The sequence below is a fragment of the Xiphophorus couchianus genome, chromosome 15 (genome assembly GCF_001444195.1).
Source record: "Xiphophorus couchianus chromosome 15, X_couchianus-1.0, whole genome shotgun sequence".
NCBI lineage: Eukaryota > Metazoa > Chordata > Actinopteri > Cyprinodontiformes > Poeciliidae > Xiphophorus > Xiphophorus couchianus.
Genome location: NC_040242.1, coordinates 15,376,980 through 15,399,952, shown reverse-complemented (window position 1 = coordinate 15,399,952; position 22,973 = coordinate 15,376,980).

The following is a 22,973-nucleotide window of genomic DNA, read 5'->3' as shown; positions in this document are numbered from 1 at the left end:
GCAATGATGTCACCTACACCACTAATTCCTACAACCTATAACGCTGTGGGTGAATAATGAGCTTCACTTCCCACACTCTTGTCTGTAATAAAACATTAGCAGAGGATATATGCACAAGAATATGGTAGCATCAACTTCTATACCTTTAACAGCAAATAAAATAGTACAAATCTTTTCATTTTCGGCTCAGCCAACATGGACTGAATGGTTTCCTTCACTTCCTCTGCTGCCATTGCTAAAGCTACAGACAACCTGAAAAGCTAAAACAGTGCAGAAAATCAACATCATCATTCACAACGTCTTCTTCTGCTCACCGATTGGCCCGGTTCTAATTCTTCATTAGAAATCTAGCTCACTGGTAGAAATCCCAGACCGAGAACTGAAGGGAGCTGAGAATCAAGTGGACTTGCGTAGAAAGTCAGAGGCCAAGTTAATAGGTGATGTAAAGTCAGGTATTTTGGAAGAAAACTAACTAAATCAGGCAAAATATGGCATGTTTCTGCTAAGCAGAGAAGAGCTTTCATTATAATCACTGGAATGTATTGAATTTACATCAACAGGCATTTTTTGTGTGATACATCACCTTGGCTGTGTGGGGATTTGAATGTGAGGGTAGAGGTCATTTTTGGTGGAAATGCGACTTTTGTCTGGAGGAATATAATGTCTTATATAATGTTTTACACTCAGGTGTTATATGCAGAATTTCACTGTAAATTTGGGAGGTTTTTGGACCTTCATCATCAGTTTGGTGACTCAACATTGGGGAGGTTTTTGAAAAGTCCAGACAAAAAACTTAATGAATAAAAACAAGGTGTTTTTTAAGCACTTGGGCTGTTTTTAGAAGCAGCTGAGACTCAAACAGAAGTATAAAAATGAGAAAAAAATTTAATTTTGTGTAATTCGGGATTTAAAAAACCCAAATCTTTGTTTTTCACTAATTACTCTGAGCTGAGTCGATCCCAATAAGCCTCTGAAGCCTTGAGCCAAATTGGGTTTTATAGAATCCTGTATGAATCTGAGCTGCTTTTCACAAAGTGCCTGAAGTTTGTTTGTGTTAAATTGGTACAGTATTTGACCTGACATCAATTAAATCATAATTGTTGCAGCCTCACTGCATGCCAGTTCTCCTTCAAGCTTTCCGATTACCAGTCCACACCAGTTTATGTAGACGACGTTCGATGGATAAGTTACTACTGCTGCTCCAAACATCACCTTGACTCAGATATGCTGCCATCGTGATAATGAACAACCAATAATTCACCACAAAGTCCCGTACATACTCAGACCACTTAGGAAGCTCTCGTGCTCCATCAATCAAACAGGGGAGTGTGCTGCATTCTTAAAGAGCCCAAATAGAAAATTTAAAGTCCAAGTCAGAGGCAAAATCACGAGGAAGAGACTGCGCTTACTGCTTTTAACAAGCTGAACTGAGCAATTATATCCAAACTGTCTGATTCTGATGAAGTGTGAATTCATGCAAATTGGGTTTAGCTGAAAAGAAAAAACTACTAAAAATGTAAGTATCAGACTGTTTGAAGCAATTGTAGCAACCAAAGTTGGAAGACAAAAACAGGAACCAAGCATTTAATTTGTAAACTATTGAGCTTCAGCGGTATCTCTGCCGCATCACTGAAGAGGAAACAGACTGGATAATTTATCATTACAGTGTTTATTAAACGAATCACAGCGAGCGCCGCCTGTTATTCAGGCATATGTTCTGACCTTACTGGTCTTGAATGGCTGTCGGACTTCATAAAGTACCAAGATAAATTTTGATTTAGTCCATTAAATGTGCTTATTGATAATGTCTAAATTCGTTTTATATCATCTGGCCTTTACGACGTCAAATAAAACATTTGTTTTAGTTGGTCTTGAAGGCATTTTCCAAGATGGATTGGACATTAATTCATTGCACTTTGGCGAATCTGATATGCTCTGCAATCACATTCTCCCATTTCCTGTGAGTCATCAGACAGGAAATCTTTTATAGTTTGCTGGTGATAATAATAAATGAAACATTAGTTCCAAAGCTTTCACAGTTTTGAAACTCAAATAGGCCTAAGCCTTCCTTTGTCCAAGCCTTCCTACTGTGAGTATCTGCTATGCTGAGAATTTTGTTATTATTATTATTATTGTTGTTGTTATTATTTCAAGGTCACTTATGGAGGAGGAGGCTAACTGTTAATGTCTCAGTCATTTTTTAATATATCAATATTTTTTGGGAAATGCTTTTTGTTGATCTTTATCACCGATTCTGTTCATTTCTTTCATGGACAGAATTTCTAGGTGCAGCCAAGGTGGGGATCCATTTTGGTGGCCTTAGGATCGTATCTCTGCTTTTTGCGGATGATGTGGTCCTGTTGGCTTCATCAGGCCGTGATCTGCAGCTCTCGCTGGAGCGGTTCGCAGCCGAGTGTGAAGCGGCCAGGATGAGGATCAGCGCCTCCAAATCCAAGGCCATGGTCTTGAGCCGGAAAAGGGTAGAGTGCCGTCTCCGGGTCAGGGGGGAAGGGGGGTGTCCTGCCCCAAGTGGAGGAGTTCAAGTATCTCTGGATTTTGTTCACGAATGAGGGAAGAAGGGAGCGGGAGATCGACAGGCGGATTGGCGCAGCGTCTGCTGTCAAGCGGGCGCTGTACCGGTCCGTCGTGGTGAAGAGAGAGCTGAGCCAAAACGCGAAGCTCTCGATTTACCGGTCGATCTACGTTCCCACCCTCATCTATGGTCATGAGCTCTGGGTCATGACCGAAAGAACGAGATCGCGGATACAAGCGGCCGAAATGGGTTTTCTCCGTAGGGTGGCTGGGCTCTCCCTTAGAGATAGGGTGAGAAGCTCAGTCATCCGGGAGGGACTCAGAGTAGAGCCGCTGCTCCTTCACATCGAGAGGAGCCAGTTGAGGTGGCTTGGGCATCTGGTCAGGATGCCTCCTGGACGCCTCCCTGGTGAGGTGTTCCGGGCACGTCCCACCGGGAGGAGGCCCCGGGGAAGACCCAGGACACGCTGGAGGGACTATGTCTCTCGGCTGGCCTGGGAACGCCTTGGGATTCCCCCGGAGGAGCTGGAACAAGTGGCTGGGGTGAAAAAAGTCTTGGCCTCCCTACTTAGGCTGCTGACCCCACGACCTGACCCCGGATAAAGCGGAAGAAAATGGATGGATGGATGTTTTTCAAATTTGTGATTTTTAAAAAACTGGTGATAAGTCCAGATGTTTTTTAGATCGCAATAAACATTCCTAGATGTTTAGCATTCATGATATGATGCATAAATGTGCTCATTTTCTGACCAGTTTTGAAGCCCAGACTAAAAGTTTTATATTAAATTAGTATAATTTAAGTTTCACTTATCCTGATTACAACCTGCAGACACTATAAAAAGTAAGCCATTTCTGACATTTATTAGCCTTCTGTGCAGTAAGATGATGTAAATGACCCTTTTGTGTCTCTAACAGTAAGCCTACTGTTGCTTAAACTACCTAATAAGTTGGTAAAAGCTAAGAGTGCCCACACAAGAGCAATCATCTTGTTCATTAGAACAACCTTTAGAGCAGAGGGTCTGATTTTGTCATCTTTTTTTTTTATCATAATTCTTGAAAATTACCAAAAATAACATTTCAATACATGCTTTATGTGTTCTCATTGGAGAGGAGCACAAAAGGATGAGAGAGTCTGTAATGCCTTTTCCTTTTACTGAATAAGGTGAGACAGATTTAATGCAGCAGCTTTTCCAGGCAGAGGCATTACAATGCGGCGACTTGACAAGCATGCAAGGCTTAGCTTCATACGGGATCCACGGGAAGTACATAACTCGAGGAAGCTGCTTCAGAGGAAATTAAAGAGTTGTAGATGGCGCGTGCTCCGATGGGAACTTGAGGTGTTATGGCAGCCACGTCTGACCAGAAGGAGAAAAGAGGCTCACTCTGTCGTGAAAAGATTACATTCAAAAGATTTTACCTTTAGATTGAATTGGTGTTTAAGAACTGGAATCACCGCACTGATTTGCATTGTAAAAGCTCCTCGGTGGCAGGGCCCCGAGGAGCTGCCACCTCAGTGGATGAGCTCCGCCCGGAGTTCCTTAAAGCTCTGGATGTTGTAGGGTTGTGTCGCAATGCAAAATACTTTTGTCATATTACAGCCTCAAACTTAGCTATGTGATAGACGAGCATGAGGTACGGCATAATTGTGAAGTGGATGGAAAAATTTGTTGTGCATGTTACAGGGTTTCCCCCAGTGTATTATAAGCCTGGCGGGCCACCAGGCTTTACTTGCTTGCACTCCCACCAGGCTAAGCATTCCTTATTTTAGTTTTTAAAAAAATGTTTGCATTTCTTTGATTAGTTGATGTTCAGATATTCATCTTCCAATCTTCCAATAACGCATAATTATTAAGTGATATTTTCAAACTTCCTATAAATTTTAAACATTTTTTTACTCAAAAACACAGCGAATGACTGCCGAAGCGCCCAAACCACCGGACTTAGCAAGTTTTCTGGGGGAAACCTTGCATAGGTATTTAAAGCCTCTTGCTACAAAGAAAGCTTTCTAGTGTATCTCGACCAGATTTGCTCCTAGAGATTGAATTTGTTGCCCATTCCTCTTTGCAAAATGGTTTAAGTTCAGTAAGATTAAATGGAGAACATATTGGCATCAGCTTTAAAGTCTTGCCAAAGACTCTGTTACATTTTTGGCCTGGATTTGGACTACACCACATTAGAACACAAAGGGAATTTGATCTAACGCTCCCCTATTGTAGCTCTGGCGAAATGCTTTAACCTGAGTTGTAATTCTCTGCAGTTCCTCCAGAGTTACCTGGCTTCTTCTCTGTTTACTACTAATTTGGTAATGCAAAAGGGAATTTTACTTCCAGTTAACAAAAGCACCCCAATGTTTACTGATCCGATGCAAAAATACAACAAAAAAAAAAGTTAAGGCATATAAATTATTTTTGCAAACTGAAGGCAAAGAAACAAAAAGTTTAAGTGACTCTCACTGCAGTTATAGGGAATAACTAAGTGCAAACTGTTTTAGTGTATATTGACAATTCTCATTTCAAATGGATTATTATTAAAATGCTTATTTCCTATCATAGTCTGTCTCTGGTGGGTTGAGTCGCCTTAAGGGCTCAAATCGTACTTTAGGCGTTGTAGTTTTTTATTGTTTTTTTTAAAGAGGAGAATATGAAAATAACAATAATAATAAAAAACTTCAATAAAGAAAGATTTGTAATCAACACGATATGATTGTTCACTGAAGCATGTCGGATCTTAAAGCTGTGTACAGCTGGTGCTGGATTTCAGAGTTTAGATGCCGACACGCATGTCTGCTCAGTAAATCCCAGTGATTTTTACTGGACTTAAGATTTGGCCCTACAGCTGGCCAAGGAAGAAGTTAACCATGCTGGAATATAGAGCCTTGTCTAATGCAGACTGGACTGTTATATATGTATTATTTGGAGTTTTTGTTACTATATAGAAAATAATCTGGAATCTTTGCCCAAACAATCCTCCAAATAGCTCCAAACCGGTGCAAGAGAATATTTCCTTCTATCAACGAGATCCAACTGGAAATGATGGAGCATTGTTAATTGTTATATATGATATGATCTACTGACAAACGTCCACCATTGGCCTTTCAACGATTATTGTATATGGTAATGTTGCATCACAGCTGGTTTTGGGTGTCACTAAATACACACGACTGACCTGGCTGGACTCTGTCTTCTGGGGTTGCAGTAGAAATCTTTGAATCTCTCAGATGAACAGACCTCTGGCATTATTTTTTGCTGATCTACTTAGCTTTGTAACCACGGTGACACGCAAGAAAGACTCCATTTACTGTTATTTTGGGACTGGGCACTGTGTTTGCCAGGTAATTTAAAACTGCTCACTTTGAAGCAATATCCTAGTTGACCACCAGTGAACAACCTGAGACGTCTCAGCCGCATGTTACATTGTAAAAATACTGGGATTTTTCTACTTCCTTTTTTTAATATATATAAACTCTAGTTATGTTCAGCAGTATTGAGAAAATTCATTGGTGAGGTTATGAATAAAGGCTGTCAAACAAACCTTAGAAGTGATTGTGACACATATAACTCATAGCATGAAATAAAGCCGCCTGTCAAAACTACTCTCATTCATCCAGAGCTCTGGTAAGCCATGTCAGCATGTAGAGGATGATGCATCACAAGTCACAAAACATTGCATGTCAGGGGCATTGTGAATCTTGGCTGATTTTCCTTAAAGTTGTTGCTACTGATCTTTTAGTTTTAACCCATTGGGAGTTGAAACAGTTTGCAGCTACAAGACACACGTGTGAGTCACCACGATGCCAAGAAGAGAAGACATGAAACGTGTTGCCTCCTACCATTCTAGGAAGAACTCTACAGAGTGAATGATCATTCACAAGTGGGAAGCATGAAGATAGCTGCCGGTCTGCAAAATTACCCTGAGGTCAGGCCTGCAACGGTCCAAGAAATTGTGAAAAACTCAAACACTGCATCTTGGACTCTACGGAGAAATGAGAACAAGTAAGACAAATGGGAACAAAGAAAGGTTGTTTGGCGAAAATGCACTCCGGCATTTCCAGTGACAACCGAACACCACACATCAGCACAAACGCTCCACACCAACTGTCAGGCACCGTGATGAAGGGGTGATGATCTTGGCTTGTTTTGCAGCTACAGGATTTGAGCGCCATGCAATAACTGAGTCAACCGTGATTTTTTTTCTCAGAAATTGGGTCATGTGACAAAAATCCCAAACACAGCAGGTAATCTGTACCAGAATATCTTAAAGATTAGAAATCCGGTTAGTCAAAGTCCAGACCTCATCTTGATTGAAGTGTTGTATCAGGACCTCATCGCCGTACTAAATTTTACTTTGAATTAGCCTCAAACCTCTACAAGGCCAGTGACGTACATATGTACCTCTAAAGTCTGGTGGATGGATTTTCCACGCATTCCATATTGCAAAGATTTTGAGGTGGTAGTCAAACGTGTACCAAATTATGCCTAAATTAGCCACCTTGTACACGAAATACCTTTGACTGTGTCGTATAGAAATTAATGATCTCTACTTTGATTTAGAACTAATAATACATGTTTTTTTAAGGTAATTGTTAATAAATTGGGCTGCACAGTTGCCTTGCAGAGAGAAGATCCAGGTTTCCAAATCCCAACCGGGGATTTCAGCATGAAATTTGCATGTTCGCTCCTTGCACATACTGGTTCTCTCTGGATGCTCCAACTGTCCAAAAACAGGCATGTTACACTAACAGTTTTTTTGTGGTTTTCCAAATTAGGAATGAATTATGTGTATTTAGTCTTTTATTCCCTTAAGCACAGCTTAGATATCTGTCAAAACAATTTGTAGTTTAATTTGCAGGTTTTTTGTGTCATATTAAAAACGCAGCTAGATGTCCTGGATAATGAAACTTCACTAGCAGTGAGAGGACAAGTGGGAGCTTAGTGTCACCAGTTCTGTTTACTGTTTTCTGGATGACTGTGCGATGCCTCCGCCAGCCACCCACCGATGTGCACAGCAGTGTCATCACAGCTCAGTCACAGGCATTGACTGCTCGTGGAACCAGTCCTAACACCACAAAGTTTTGTCTGGGTGTACCTTACATGTCCTTACTGACAGCTTGAGGTGTCTGTGTCGATGTGTTTAAATATTATATTTTCCGAGACGATGGCGAAGTGAGTAGACGCAGCGGGGGGGAGAGCGGGGTTTCTGCCATCATCACTAGTTCTTGATGTAACCGGATCCCTTCTGCGTTGTGCTGGTTATTAGATGTTAGTCAGGCCGTGACTCTGTTTGGCTTTCAAAGATTTATTCTGACGAAAATATCCAACAGAAAAACAATAGTTACAAGCTGCCCGCTCCAAGTCCTCTCCCGCAGGACAACATGACAAAAGGGCCGGGATCATGTCTCACATTAAATAAAATAAACCTTTTTTATACAACATACCTGACGAAAATATCCAACAGAAAAACAATAGTTACAAGCTGCCCGCTCCAAGTCCTACACAAACAAAAATACATAACAGAAATTAACTTAATAAATCTACAAATAAACTGGAAGTATTTAGATAGAAAGTAAATAGGACACACCTCTCCCGCAGGACAACATGACAAAAGGGGAGGGCCTAAGGGACGCAAACATTTTAAAGACAAAACCATAGAAGAAGAAATAAAAAGGAGGGGCTACTGTTCTTAAAGTAACACATTCAAAACAATGACAGCTTTTCGGTCAGGTAGAGAACAATACAAACAACAACAAAAAAAGACATTTTGTGTAATTATAACAACAACCAGGTTACATTGACATCGATTTGATGCATAAAAGCCCTTCAGGCAGAGCCACAGAAAGCCTAAATGTTCTGCTTTATATAACATGGCCCATTTCCAATTAGGTTCAATGTATTTTAACTCCATCCTAGTGCTGGAAAATTGCTCGTGCGGTTCTATTCAGTCCCCAGTTTGCATCACCTGTGCCGAGGCCTCCATGCATGCCCATTAATCCTTCTTTGGCCCTTTTCACTCTTTTAGTGAACAATTGGCGAGATGCAGCAAGCGGGATTTCCTCTATGCGGCACTGCTGGAAGGCTTTTACTGTTAAACAACAACGAGATGGGCTGAAATTAGCATGGCAAGGAGGCCGCTACAGCTGCAAAAAAACAAAAAAAACAGAACAAAAATAAAATACCCGCTACAGTATTTGCCTGAGATGAAACAAAAACACACGAGTGCAACTCAGCAAGGCGACACCAGCTGCTCTGATGCCGCAGATGCAGGGAGACGCCGCTGAAAGGTCAACAAAGAGGTGAACGCCCCCCGCTCGGCGTTCTCCTGCCGTCCGTATGACTGTGCATGCCTCGGTCCCGCCGCCGGTGCGCGGTTCACAGTGGCGTCATTACGGCTCAGTCGAGGGCAGCGCGCCGTCGCAGCACGGCTCCACTCACAAGCAGAACATAAACAACGCTGTATGCGGTGCACGGACGGGCTCCGAAATACCCCACCGAGAGTGGAAGATGAAAGTGCCGTTTGGCTGAGGCAGCACACACAGCTAAAGTTTCCTGCCTCCGTGTGGGCTGGATGTGATTAAGCGCCTGACGTCGGAAATATGCTAATGGTTCATTTTATTTTATTTCATGGGGACCGTGCTCTATACCCTACTTATGCATGCAAATAATTTGTGCAATCACGAGGTATTATACCTGCGAGGCACATATAAATTGAGCGCTCGCAATCAGAGCGTGACGTGTATGTAAATATGTATAAAAAAAAGTGATTTCTATATGGCAGGAGCAGACTTTGTGCACGAAGGGGAGAAACTCAGATGTTGATTTTGGTTGCAAGATGTGGCTGGTTAAAATAGAAGATTTTTTAAGTGATTATTTTTTTTTTAGAGCTTGTTTGAGGTTTTAACTACGAGCTTCTGTTCAACGAAAGTTTGATTTAGGACAAGAATGGTTATTTTTTCCTAAAAGAGAAGGTTTGTTTTGTTTACACAAAGTTTACTACACGAAACGGCATTAAGTGAAGGTGAGAAAGCATTAAAGCAATGATTTAATGTAAGCTCACCACACAATATGGGGAGAAACGCGATTCATAATGTCACACACTCTGTGTGTGGATAGCAAACCATATGAGGAACAACATGCCAAGTTTAGATTCTCTGTTGGAAAGGATTTTTATCAGCTTTCATTTTCTCTCTTTTGTCTTGAACTACTTCAGCCAGGGGAGCAGCAATAAAAAAAGAAAACCCAAAAAGCATTTTTCATTTCATTTCACGCAGTGTGCAGGGTATAACGTTTTACAGTTTCACAGTCCGCAGTGTATGTGGGGGCAAGAGAAATAAAGAATGAGAGAGAACAGAAAAGAACATCTTTAGGGTGCACCTTACTATGTTCTTTGTTTCTTTTAAAATATGTACATTATTAATATGTTTTCATAAACTTGCAGACAACTCTTTTGTGGACAAGTATGTGGTAAAATATATACCTACTCAGAGCAGCAATTTGAAAATTGTAAATAATTTGCAACTATTGAGGAAGAATGTATTTAAAACTTTGAACAAAATGTTTGGCTCGGCTCTTCCTCAACACAGCCGGGTTCTTCTCGGCGAGCGGGCCAGCTGTAAAACGAAACTAACAAGGCGTGTTGACGTCACAGATCACAGAGTTTAATTCATACAAAGCAATGAACAACAAAGCTGCAGAGATACAGAGATATGCATTTCTCATAAAATAACAACACACAAGGAGAGACAAAAACAAACACGAAACACACAGACAGACAAAGGCGCCCAACGTGGAGAGAAAAAAGATGGCAAAAACTCTCTGTATATTAGCGTTACATGTACTTTATAGTGAGTAGGCGTTTCCTCACTTTAATATATGCAAAGAAGGCGTTCTGTTGTTCAACCAATCAGAGAGCCACCTTGGAAAAACGTCAACCTTCCCCTAAGTTTTAATGACCAAACTCAAGAGTCATTTTAGTTGTTAAAGTTATAAGTTAATTTTCACAAAACCTATTTTACTCTTTTGGACTCAACATCTCCCAAGATTTGAATCTTTGCCTTATCACGAACAATATTTAAAAGGTATATCCGAAATTAAACATAGATGTTTCCCAGATTCGAAATCTGTGCTCAACTCCAGATGCAGCTCAGAGCCCCTGGGAAACCCCCAACCTTCGACCTCTCGGCAGGGGAAGATATTATTTATGGCCTGCTAATTTAAAGCCTTTCAAGAGAATAGTGTTTTGTGGCTGCTCTAAGTTACAGCCCTGCCAGGAGAATGTTTATCTCTGCTTAACATTTGTCCAAATAGGAATGTTTATCTCTTAAACGCACATGGCATGAGATTAGCCATATTAAACACTCAACAATATTCATATTTCCTTAACACAACCTTGAAGTGTCCATTTTGTATTCCTGCCAGCCGTACATGGCAGGCATGTGTTTTCATTTAAACTCTCCATGTTTTGGCTACACGTGTGCTTGAGGCGCAGCAGTTCAGCTGTAGTGGACAGCTTTGAAGATAAAACCAGTCTGTACTCTGGTAGTTGTTGCTGAAGAGGAGACGAAAGAGAAAGTGCATTCCGAATACATCTCTAACTACAAAGTTGGTCTTAGAAGTGAATCATTTTAACCGTTTTCACAAGTTTATTAAACACTTGGCAATGACGAGCCCCTCTTATCTGTATGTAGATTCATTTGGTTAAAACGGACGCATTTTCAGATTCTTCCTTTGCTGCTCTTTCTTTCTTTCCAATTGAGAAGCACCAACTGCAGACTGTGGCAAAAATGGGGATGGGCACAAAACAGGGCACATTGGTGCGCATGCGTCTCCTTGCACATGGACAGGAACGGCAACCCTAACATGACGTCTTTTGACGTTTCAGTCACTGGGTGGTACCTAGAGTCCAACCTCTGTCCCTGTTTGTGTGCTTGAATAGTCCAATCTAAGTCCAGTACTGAATCCAATTAAGAATCTGTGGCAAAGACTTGAAAATTGGTGTTCACATTATTTATCCAATCTGACTGAGCTTCAATCTTATTGTTAAGGAAAATGTTGAGAAATGTTTGTCTCTAAATGTGTTAACCCCAAAGCACTTGCATATCTTACCTCTATAAAATCACATGTTGACTTCTGACTACAAAAGGATCAGAGAATCTAGCCTAGGTCTGTGTAGTCTGTGTGCGGCTTCAGCGAGCCCCGCAAGTTGTTTCACCTACCTGTGTGAGCTTTATGTTTTCTCAAATTTCTCTCTGTCTGTGTTCTTTTTTTGAAATGTGAACTGCAGAAAGAGTGATCTACTTATGAAGGATTCATATCTGAATGAAAAATAGCTCTGAGGATGCCACAGATCAAACACTTACATGAAAAACCGTTCTTTCTGCTCTATTGTTCAGGCAAGCGGCGCGCGCCGTCATTGTCTCTCGTTAAAAATTATCCTCCTATCGGTTCTTTTCAGAAATGTTTATCTATCCGTTCTGTTCTTCAGCATTTGTCTTCGGCCTCTTTATCGCACACATTCCTGCAGCACTTCCCTGGAAAGCAGCCTAATTAGTTACCAAACCTAAAAGAAGGCAAAAAAAAAAAAAAAACTCAGCGCAGAAATCTGTCTTTAATGAGACACTTTCATGTCCTCAGGTTTCACCAAGACTTGTGAAAAAAGAAGATTGCCTTTAGTAATGACAGGGGAGGTATACACTGACCTATTTTAGAGGCCGCTGGTTCAAGTTGCTCTTTTGCTATGAAGTTTATGAAATGTGCTCCTTCAAAAGCATTTCTTCTGATAAACTTACTAAAGCGTTGAGTTCAAGATTCACTCCCTGCTGAGGCCCAGTCGGGTAAGAGCTTCCCTTTCACTTCTGCGCACCCAGTAATGGAACGAAGGCATCATTCAGCACTCGAAGTGGAACACAAAAAGCAGGACTGAACGGCCATTAGCCTATACTTTTCCAAGCTGTGTTTCTCACGCTAGGTTATTCGTCACTAACGTGGTGACATTTTAACTGATATCTTGCTGCACGTTTTCTTTATGCACTTCTGAGAAGTTGGGCTAAGTCACAGCCAAGGTATATTGAACCTCGGCTCTTATTCCTTCTAGAAGTTAGACGAAAAAACAAAAAAACGATGTACTTCAATTGTACTTCCTTTACAAGATCCTACAAAGAGTAACGACATTCTGGCAATTTCTACTGTCGTACAACAGTCTTAAGGCCCCAACATACTCGGGCGCACTGCAGTCCGCGGAGGTCCACTCAGACTCGAAGTGGGATGCAGGAGGCTGCGCTGGCTCTGGGCAGCAGTTCACTGTCTTTGCCGGATGTACCGACATGTGAAGAAACAGAGCTAGGCGCCCAAATAGTTCATCAAACTTGCTAGTTCTCATTAAGATTGTGTGAAATAAAGAAATTTGTCAGGAGAGAATTTTAGGTAATCAGTACGCTCGAGTATGAAGACCCAACAGTCTGCGGACAGTATGCGCGGGGTCCGCGCGGTTCATGGAATGAGCACACTACGCCCAAGTATGTGGGGGCCTTTACTCTGTGTCAGGGGGGCAAGGCAGACTGTTTTGTAAAAAGAACCAATTTTTTATTTGGTTATTTCTTCTTATTTATTATAAAGCAAACTTTTAGTGCATCTTTTGCTAAGTTTATGAAATGTATCATATCTTAAATATGGATTGCACATTCATCCCTTTTACACCATCACCAAATGTAGAGCAGATTTGGCCCCAATCTAGTTTATTTTAGCTTCAGCTACTTGCTGATTCCCAGTGAGCTATGTCACTATCTCTCGACAATCTTTGCATTTAACTGATCTCTTTTGATGTGAATTGGTATAGTACTTGTTATATTTGTAAGTCGATGCTTTATTCAGTAGAAGCTTGAACTATCTTCACAATATAAGACACGATAGCTGGCAACTGGCGCTTTTATCCAATGTGGGTCAAAGGAAGGCAGTTTCAGAAGGGTGTCTGTTACCAAAGGCTTAAAATAAATACTGCGAGCTCAGGCTTCAGAATACAAATCGGTTCACATAATAGAAAATATCTCTTCCACTGCTTGGTGGAACATTGCCTCTGGAGAAAGGAACAGTGCAGTCTCAGTGCAACTCCAGCTTACGGAGGGAGGAGAATCTCCTCTGAGTATGCTCAATAATTAATCAATGACACACTCAATTGGTCACAATAAGCATGGGGCTAGTTACCTCAGAAATGAGTATCTGCTCCCTGTTCATCTGTTCTGCACTCCAGCTATTGATTAGTTGTCCATCCACTCAGCATCTGTCACTTTGTCAAATACGCGCACCCACCCACACACACACACACACACAGAGGGTGCAGCTCAAATCGTTTCCTACCTTCTATTAACACACTGTGCTCTCATTGCTTCTGATGTGAAATCCACTCTGTTATCATCCAAATGTCACCAAGAATTTTATTTTTCCACTATATATAATTTATTTTACTACAAATTATATAGAGTTTTTTTTAAATATATAACCAATGGGAATGTGTCCAGCCTCTTTTGTAGCAACACTCCCAGTAGAGCAGACTTCTACTTGTGAATGTTGTTGGCCGAATATCAAACTTTAGACCTTCCATCCGAATCCTGAGAAATCTAACATCAGCTTTACCAACGAGACCCACACAAATGCTTCCGAAGGTCCTAATCCGAGGATTGGATAAAATATCAAACCCCTGTCTGTATTCATCTCATTAGCTCATATGTGGGAACACTCATATATGCACCACGATCAATGAGTCATGAAAAAATGAAATGATTAAAGGCAGCTGTTGCTTTACGCTTTGTAACCTCTTATTCACCATTTTCCATAATGAATTTAAAATTCATTATTAGGGGGTGCAGCAAAAAACACGCTTGAAAGAAATGACTACGTGGGCGATCCGTATAATTTCATAAAGACTGTCTGTGCAAAAATAATATCAAGACTTTAGTGCGTATCTATTGTCTCCATACAATGTTCATTTTCCTCTCCCCAGAGCTAAAGGAAGTTATCAATATGCATAATGAGTCAATCCCTTGGCCCCTATTAAAGGGGAGCGTTTGCCTGATCAACTGTGCTGCTGAACTGTACACTTTTTAAATTCAGACGTGACTGTTTCTCTCCGCGTCTCCACAGTGCCATCCTCAGGACTCTGCTACTCTCTTTCTCCCTTTCACATTTAATCCCACTTTACTGTGGTTATGGTGTAGTGCTGTTCTGGTGATGAGTGAATAAAATATTAAGTCTTAAAAAGTTTTCTTACATGAAACAGCAATATTAGCAAAACAAAAAAAAGCTATGAAGTTCAACAAAAATGAGCTGTTCTTGACGGCATGCATGCCATGATTCAGTGCTGCTCCGTATGTCTACGAGGGGAAGCTGCAACTACGGCTTGAAGTGTTGAAGTGAGATTTTTACGAAATGAACAAAAGCTAGGCTAGATTTGTAAAAATAGAAGTAAAGGTGCACAAGGTTTTTTATATCTTTTTAGAAATACAAATCTGAAAAAACATGACGCGCAAATTGAATGGCATCATTTACAATCAGTTGCCATTAGATGTCACCAAATTAGTAAATGGAGTTCAACTGTTTGTTATTTAACCAGAGGACATTATTGAACAAATAGCATCATCAATCAATCAATCAATCAAATTTTATTTGTATAGCACATTTCAGCAGCAAGGCATTTCAAAGTGCTTTACATCATAACAAACACAAAAACACCAAGTCATGCAGCAAAGACTCAACGATAAAAACATTACATTAAGTCAAGCGCCATCATGAAATTCGTAATTGATTATGTTTCAAATGCAACTCTAAACAGGTGGGTTTTTAGTCGAGATTTAAAGGAAGTCAGTGTTTCAGTGGTTTTACAGTTTTCTAGAAGTTTGTTCCAGATTTGTGGTGCATAGAAGCTGAATGCTGCTTCTCCTTGTTTGGTTCTGGGGATGCAGAGCAGAACCAGAACCAGCCGATCTTTAATGTATTCTGGTGCTAAGCCGTTCAGTGATTTATAAACTAACAACAATATTTTAAAGTCTATTGTTTGAGTTACAGGGAGCCAGTGTAGGGACTTTAAAACTGGTGTTATTGGTTTTCCATCCGAGTTTTAGAAAGATTTTCAAGACCTTCTAGTACCACTTTTGATGGCTAGTCTCGAGCAAGGTAGAAGAGATGGGCGTTTTCCAGACTCCTTAGATGAGATCACTACAATAACTTATCCTAGTTGCAAAATGTATGGCAGAAAACTGAAACTGGACATCACCCTGAATACATCATTCACTCACTCACATTCACTCAAATCTAAGTCCAACTGAGAATATATGAGGGAAGACTAGAAAGTAGCTGATTGCAGATGCTCTTCATCAAATGTCACTGAGCTTGACCTGTTTTGTAAATAATTGTCAAAGAAGTTCTATCTCTGGCTATGCAAAGCTAATAGATTTACCCCCAAAACGTACTGTATCAAAGTATGCAAGGATTCAGAGGTTCTGAATACATTTTAAAGGCAATTAGTATGGCTGTGTACATACCAGCTGTGCCATGCCACGCTATTACGAGAGCAGAACACAGAATAAACAGCAAACTTTTAGATTTGTTCAGCTTTGTTGCTGCACACTGAGTAAATCCAGGCATCTTCTAATCTACAGCAAATTGACAGGATTTCACTACAGAGCTGTGCTGACGTGTTTACGAATAAATAACCGAGATGACAAACTGAGCCGGATTGTTCTTCACAAAGTAGGTGTTCTGAATTTATTTATACTGTGAGCCAAAAATAAAAAAGAAAGCCTGAGGACAGTAACGTCCCCCTGCTAGAATGATCAGGGGTCACGACCTTAAAGAGATTTTTCCAAGAAAAGAGCAGCAGAGAAGTAGAGTGTCATTAAAATAATGTTTGGAGTCACTGAAGCATTCAAGCGTTTTATGACCCGTACATAATTATTGATACTTTTTGTAAAGTTTGGAGGAGGAAAAAAACATTAATTTTCTTGTCGCAGTAACATAATTGCTCACTGCAACAAAATCAAATCTGCTTGGAGTTCAAGCCAAGTCCAAGTTTGAGAAATATATTTTTACGTGAAAATTGGACAGAATCTCATGCAACGTTTCAAAAGGTTGATGGATTCCGTGAGCAATATCTAAAATGTCCTGGTATTTCAGACCCCATGGTGCTAAACATGCTAAGGTTCCAATTATCACAACAAGGACTGGTCCACAGTACCACTGATCCTCCACCCTACATAACAGTGGACAATTTTCCTGGTCCACTGAGCACAGAGGTGTTTTGTTTTAAGCATTCCTCTAAAACGACTGGTTGGGCAGTAGACATATTTACCCTTAAGTCCTGTTTATTGTGCAGAATGCTAACATGAATATCACCCCTCCTCTAGTATTGTTTGAAACAGGTGCAGAACCAAGCAATACTCAACTGTTTGAAGTCATTAGCTTTATTACCTAGCATGCTTTCTTGTCTTTTCCCTTTTGAAGAGTGGAATTGGCCTCTATATCACTCTGAATGCCAGTCATCGTGGACTAGATTGCTACTTAAAAGATTAGCTAAAGGAAATACTGTTGTGCTGCTTGATAGTATTTGCTACACCTTGAATGATGAAATACAATTATTATTCATCTTTTTTTTCACAAATGATTAAATTCACTCAAGTTTGTTTTGAACTATGAGAAATTTTTCATTGTATCCCTATGATATGCATAAAAAAAATCAATTGGATTTGAGAGTTTTCACGTTTTTTCCAGGGGTGTGTTTATTTCCACACTTGAAAGAAAAGATTCACAGTAGTTACATATATGCAATAAAATCATAATGGCATTTCATCCATTTAAGGAGTGTAAAGCACAGAAACAATTATCAGTCACCTGGCCAGGTGTCGGTGCTTTATCTTTTCAAGCTGGCTCCAGTTGCAACACCCTACTTCCACAATACTGAAGTTACAAAAACAGAAATCTGCTTGTGAGTCCGTTTCTGCTATCCTGACCCGATATCGTCTAAAACAAATGATGGGCTTTTGGGCTCAAGGCTTGATTTGATTTTCGAAACAAAAGAATTGTGGTAGGAAAAGTAAATTATTGAAAAACCTTTACTTAAGGCTTCGGACACTCCGTTCTCCATCAAGTAAACCTCAAACTGTAACTGCAAAATCAATGCAAAGTCAATTGTGGGACCAGAGATATTTAATCTAAACAGACAGCTTGTCTCCTGGTAGTTTCTCTCCACACCGTTGTATGATGGGGGCACAAGGAATTTAGATCTCGCTCAGCGATTGATATTTTATTTGCAAGGTGAAAGAACATGGATGTTGAACATTTTTCACTTGACATATTGGAATTATCACTTGAAGCTCACCTGAGCAGATAATCACATCATTTCAGATTTTCTTTGCTGACATCCATTAAATAATCTGAACAATCATTTTGTCTGGTCAAATAGACCCTAATGTTTATTGACTTGATTTAAAAAAGATACATTTTGGTCTCATCCGTCCTGAGCAGCCACCTAAAATTTGATGTGTTCGCTACATGAGTTGTGGCAAGCTGCAAACATGACGTCCTCTGGGTCTCTTTCGACTTTGACTTTCTCCGTGAAGATCATCCATAAAGGTCATGGATGACTACTACTTCTCATGTCAACAGGTTCTTTCACCTGAGCTTGACCTCTGCAGCTCCTCCAAAGTTCCAGAACATTCGTTTATGTCTTCATGGGTTTAGAGTACTTCCACACGCTTTTCATTCTCAAACTGGATTAAATGCTCCACGGCTTCACGCCCGACCCGCCGGGTGTGTTCCTCAGTGGCCAAGTTGATTCTTGTTCGTACATGTTCTCTAACCAAACCACAGAGTGCAGCTGGATTTACACTGACTTGTAAATAGCGCACAATGGTTTGTACGCTATTAACTAACATCAGAAGGCCAGGAGCTGCAGTGGTGGGGCAGACACAAGTGCACTTTCTCCATTTTTTGTCATCTAAGCAGTTTTAAAAGCATGCATTATTTTTCTCTCACACGATATGTGACTTTTTAAGTTCGTCTCCACAAAATCCCTGTTCTGAAATCTGGCTTAAACTGGTAAACGTGGAGAAATTTAAAGGGCACAGATACATTTTTAGAGTACTATAGATACGTCGAAACCAAGCTGGATTGTTTGTCTGTAGGATCAGAGTTGTTAATTTGATTTATTAAGATAAATTCATTGTACAAGTCAAAGGTTTTTACTTTATTCTGTGCAGATGCTGATCTTTACCTAAGCCAGTGTACTGCTACCTAGCGTAGGCACACCAAACACAAGCAATCTATCAGAGATTTATCATTACGTCTAGAGAAACGCTGGCATTTCTTTTAAATCCTCCCGGAATTTCATGTTTCCCCTACATCAGTTTTGCTGTGTTCAAGTTTGGACCCTGCTTTTTTTTGTGTTTTGGTGCAAACAACTCCCCACTGCATTTCAAGACGGTGCTCAGCGGGGCCGTAATATCGGCAAAACTCCATCACGCCGCGTGTCCCGTCCGCTTCTTACGCCTTCACTTCACCTTCCCTTCTTTGTTCGAGTCTGTCGCTCCTCTTTTTCCCCGACTCGCATCTCCCACTCCCGCCCCGGTTCCCCACTGGCAGCTGGATTACCATGTATCAATGCAGTGCCAGAAGCCGGCTGCCAGACAAAATCATGTTTTGTCTCGTTGTTGGCAACAGCGGTGCGATGAGGCCCAGCAGAGTGTGACATTGGGAGCAGGAGAGAGAAGGAAAAGCAGGTGATGCCAGAGATGAAGGGGAGAGGAGGTGTGTGCATTGCCACATGTGTAGCTTTGGACAGCTGTTTGTATGCAAGCATATCAACAATATGTAGGATTGTGCCTCCCTTTTGAAAATGTGATAACTAAGTGTGTTTTAGTTGTGAGCGCTTCCAAGCATATTTAAAAGTGCATCAGTTTAAATCAGGATGAGTCATATAGATTCTGATGTACACAAGTGATACATCTTTTGTCTGCACAAATATGTCCACGGAGATGTCTGCCCGTGCGTCTGGGTGTGATGTCAGTTTGAGGGTTATAAATGCTTATTGTCCCAGAGACCATCGTGAAATTGCAGCGCAATGAGAAAGATTCTCTCTGCCTTGCGGGCTGAATATTGGATTTTCTAAAAAGTCAATAAAGGGCTTGATCATTAAAGTGAATAAATATTCTCTCCCCCTCAAAGCTATTTCAAGACTTGCCGACTCCAATCACTACTGTGGCTCCTTTATTATTTACAGTATTGTGCTGACACACACACACATCTTGGCCGCATGTGGTATTCTTATATAAAACTAGAAAGGTGCACAGAGGTAAAGCTGCCAATAATACAGAAACTGCTCTATTAAAATGGATTACTCCCCCCCCACACACACACACACCAATTCTCACTCTTTCTCTGCTATCCCTAAAATAATGTATATGATTTCTGTCAAGGCAGAAACATTAGATTGGCTTTTTGTTTAATATCTGTTTCCCAGAGGAAGACGGGAAGTTGTTTTTGGAGCCTTCAGTAGATTTGGAAGAAGCAATTTGCTGAGGAGGGGAAAACAAAGTCATATGGGGATATACAGCTTCGCAGTCATTATCTGCTACCATACAGAAGGCTCAAACAGTGGCTTTATACCAACGCAACATACAGACACGAGATACAGAGTAATAGAACAGAAAATAAACAAACAAAGGAAAATCACAGTGAATACAGAAGCAGCCAAGGAGACTGAGATTTATGAATTTTAATTCTTGCCTTCCCATATTTAAAATTTATGCAGGCTTTAAATGCATAGAGTTTTCTAGGATCAATGTCTTTCATGTCAGTGGTGGAGTTTTAAGTAAATTGCACTGAACCATTACTTTCTAATACTGTAGCATGCATATTTTAGCCAGGGTGCCATGATTTGTTTTGTTTTTATTTTTCATTTTTTGACATTTTGCAAAGGTTGTAAGCCTTCCAACTGTCAAATTACACATATTATTATGTGAACTCTACTGCTGCAAATGACCCAATTGCAACATTACTAATTCATATCATGCTAAGTTATGCATTTGCTCTGTCGGCACTAAAGATCAATTCACTTTCAAATTCTGGTCTGTTGAGCTCACAGCAGCAGCTAGCTTGGTTTATAATGAAAATAGCTGATAATTATTGACCACAAGGATGTTCAGTTAACTGGGGGAAAAAATGAAATAATATGGAGGTGTCCCTTTGTATTTTAACACGTCTACACTCATCATCCCACCTCATGCAAACTAAACAATTTATGTTTTTTGCTGTTTTGTTCTGGTTTTATCTTCTAGTATTTCACCCTTTTTATATTGTATTTACTTTGCAGTTGTTTTGTGTATGCTTTTTTTTTAACGCTTAACCAGGAACGAGGATTTCAAATTGACCTTGGCTAGAAATCACTTCTACAATATCTGTGGAATATCTGTGAATGCATTTGTTCCTCTTGATGAACATCTTAAAAAAAGCTAAACTGGAGATATTTATTTCCTCACATCTAGTCCCAAGTAACATGGATGTTTTTTAGACATATGCCAGGGTAAAACAGTAGCGTGAGGATTTCGATTACAGATTTTTTTTGATGCCACGGCATTCTGAAGCCTATTTATTTGTAGCGAATGAGGCATGCAACAGCAGTCTCGTGCTGCGTTGAGAAACGCACAAACACAGTGCCGCTTGAAGCTTGGCGACCGCGGCTTTGAGTCACATCCAAAGTTCAATCAAACTGCTCCCAAACAAGCTGAAAATAGCCAGTCAACAGCGCTTCTTCACAATCCACACACTTTTCTCTGGATCATAGTGGTGTCATCACACCTTCCACTTCCTTGATTTCCTCCTCCACCCCCTCTTTGTCTCACTGTCACTGCTAGTGTCAGTATTGTTTCTTGAGATAGACACTTCCTCACAGCTGACGCCACTGTAACATTTCCCTTCTCAAATACAATGCAGGGTTCACACCAGAGGATGCTGTTGTTGATCCAACTGCACAATGTTAGCAGACCATGCCTAGTTCTCTTTCAACCCTGATTATTTTTAGCACTTTACAGCAAATTGAACCATTCATACAGAGAAGTAAAAATGAGTGGTGCTTTATTTTTGGTATACCTAAACATTTGGGTAACACTTTATTTGACGGGTTCTGAATAAGACTGTCATGACACCGTCATAAACATGACATAACAATCTGTCATGAACATGAGTGAGTCTTCATGAATATTTATGACTGTTGTCATAAAGGGTCATTCGGTGAATCATGACACTTTTAATACAAAGCTGACATTATTCAAAATGTCTTTGTTGTGGGCGTGCCGTGGTGGCATAGTGGTTAGCGCGACCCGTATTTGGAAGCCTTGAGTCCTCGACATGGCCATTGCGGGTTCGACTCCCGGACTCGACGACATTTGCCGCATGTCTTTCCCCCTCTCCTTCCCCATTTCCTGTCAGCCTACTATCACATAAGGGACACTAGAGCCCACAAAAGACCCCCTGGAGGGGTAAAAAAAAAAAAGTCTTTGTTGTGACAACTTGACATTAACCAAGAAACCATGATCTGACATAAACTTGTTATAAAAGTATTACTGATTAAACTTTAGCTTTAATAACATAAAGCTGCATAATTTTTACAGTTTAATAACAAAATGTCTTTGTCATAGCAAAAACATTTTTGAATAATGTCAACTTTGTATTAAAAATGTCATGATTTACTGAATGACACTTTATGACAACAGTCATAAATATTCATGAAGACTCACTCATGTTCATGACAGGTTGTTATGTCAGGTTTATGACAGTGTCATGACAGTCTTATTCACAAACCGTCAAATAAAGTGTTACCAAAATTTCTTTAAACAGCTGCTTTTGAGGTAGATTTTTAAATTCATAGTAATGTTTTTTCTTGACCTTTTGACTTTGCGTTATAAATATAACATGACACAGAGACCTTGTGCCCTTAGAGACAGAAGCATCCTGACGTCCCCAAGTCTCCATAACAACCGTACATGGTAGAAGCCTTTTCTGTCCTGCTGTCAGAGATGTGCGGAGTTAGCTAATCTCTACTCCAACTTTATCTTTCACTGTGTTTTGGTTGGATGAGAGTAAAGCTGTAGTTTTTAGGAGGAAACAATCAATTGGATTTGGTGTGAAAGACAGGATGGATACGCAGAAAAGGCATGTCATCCCCACTTCTGGCACTCTGCTAAAGATCCTGGAAATTTTGCTAGACTGCATCGTAGCAAAATGATATGATGCATCTTTGAAATATGAGGACATGTTGATGAAAATCTGGTGGACTCTGCCAGCAACGTGAAAAGGCGCCACCGCTGGGTCTCACAGCAAGACGATGATCCAAAACGGTTAGCCAAATAATTCACAGAGAAATGTTTAAGCAGGCACAAAATAGTCCCCTTTTTCATGATCTTTTAA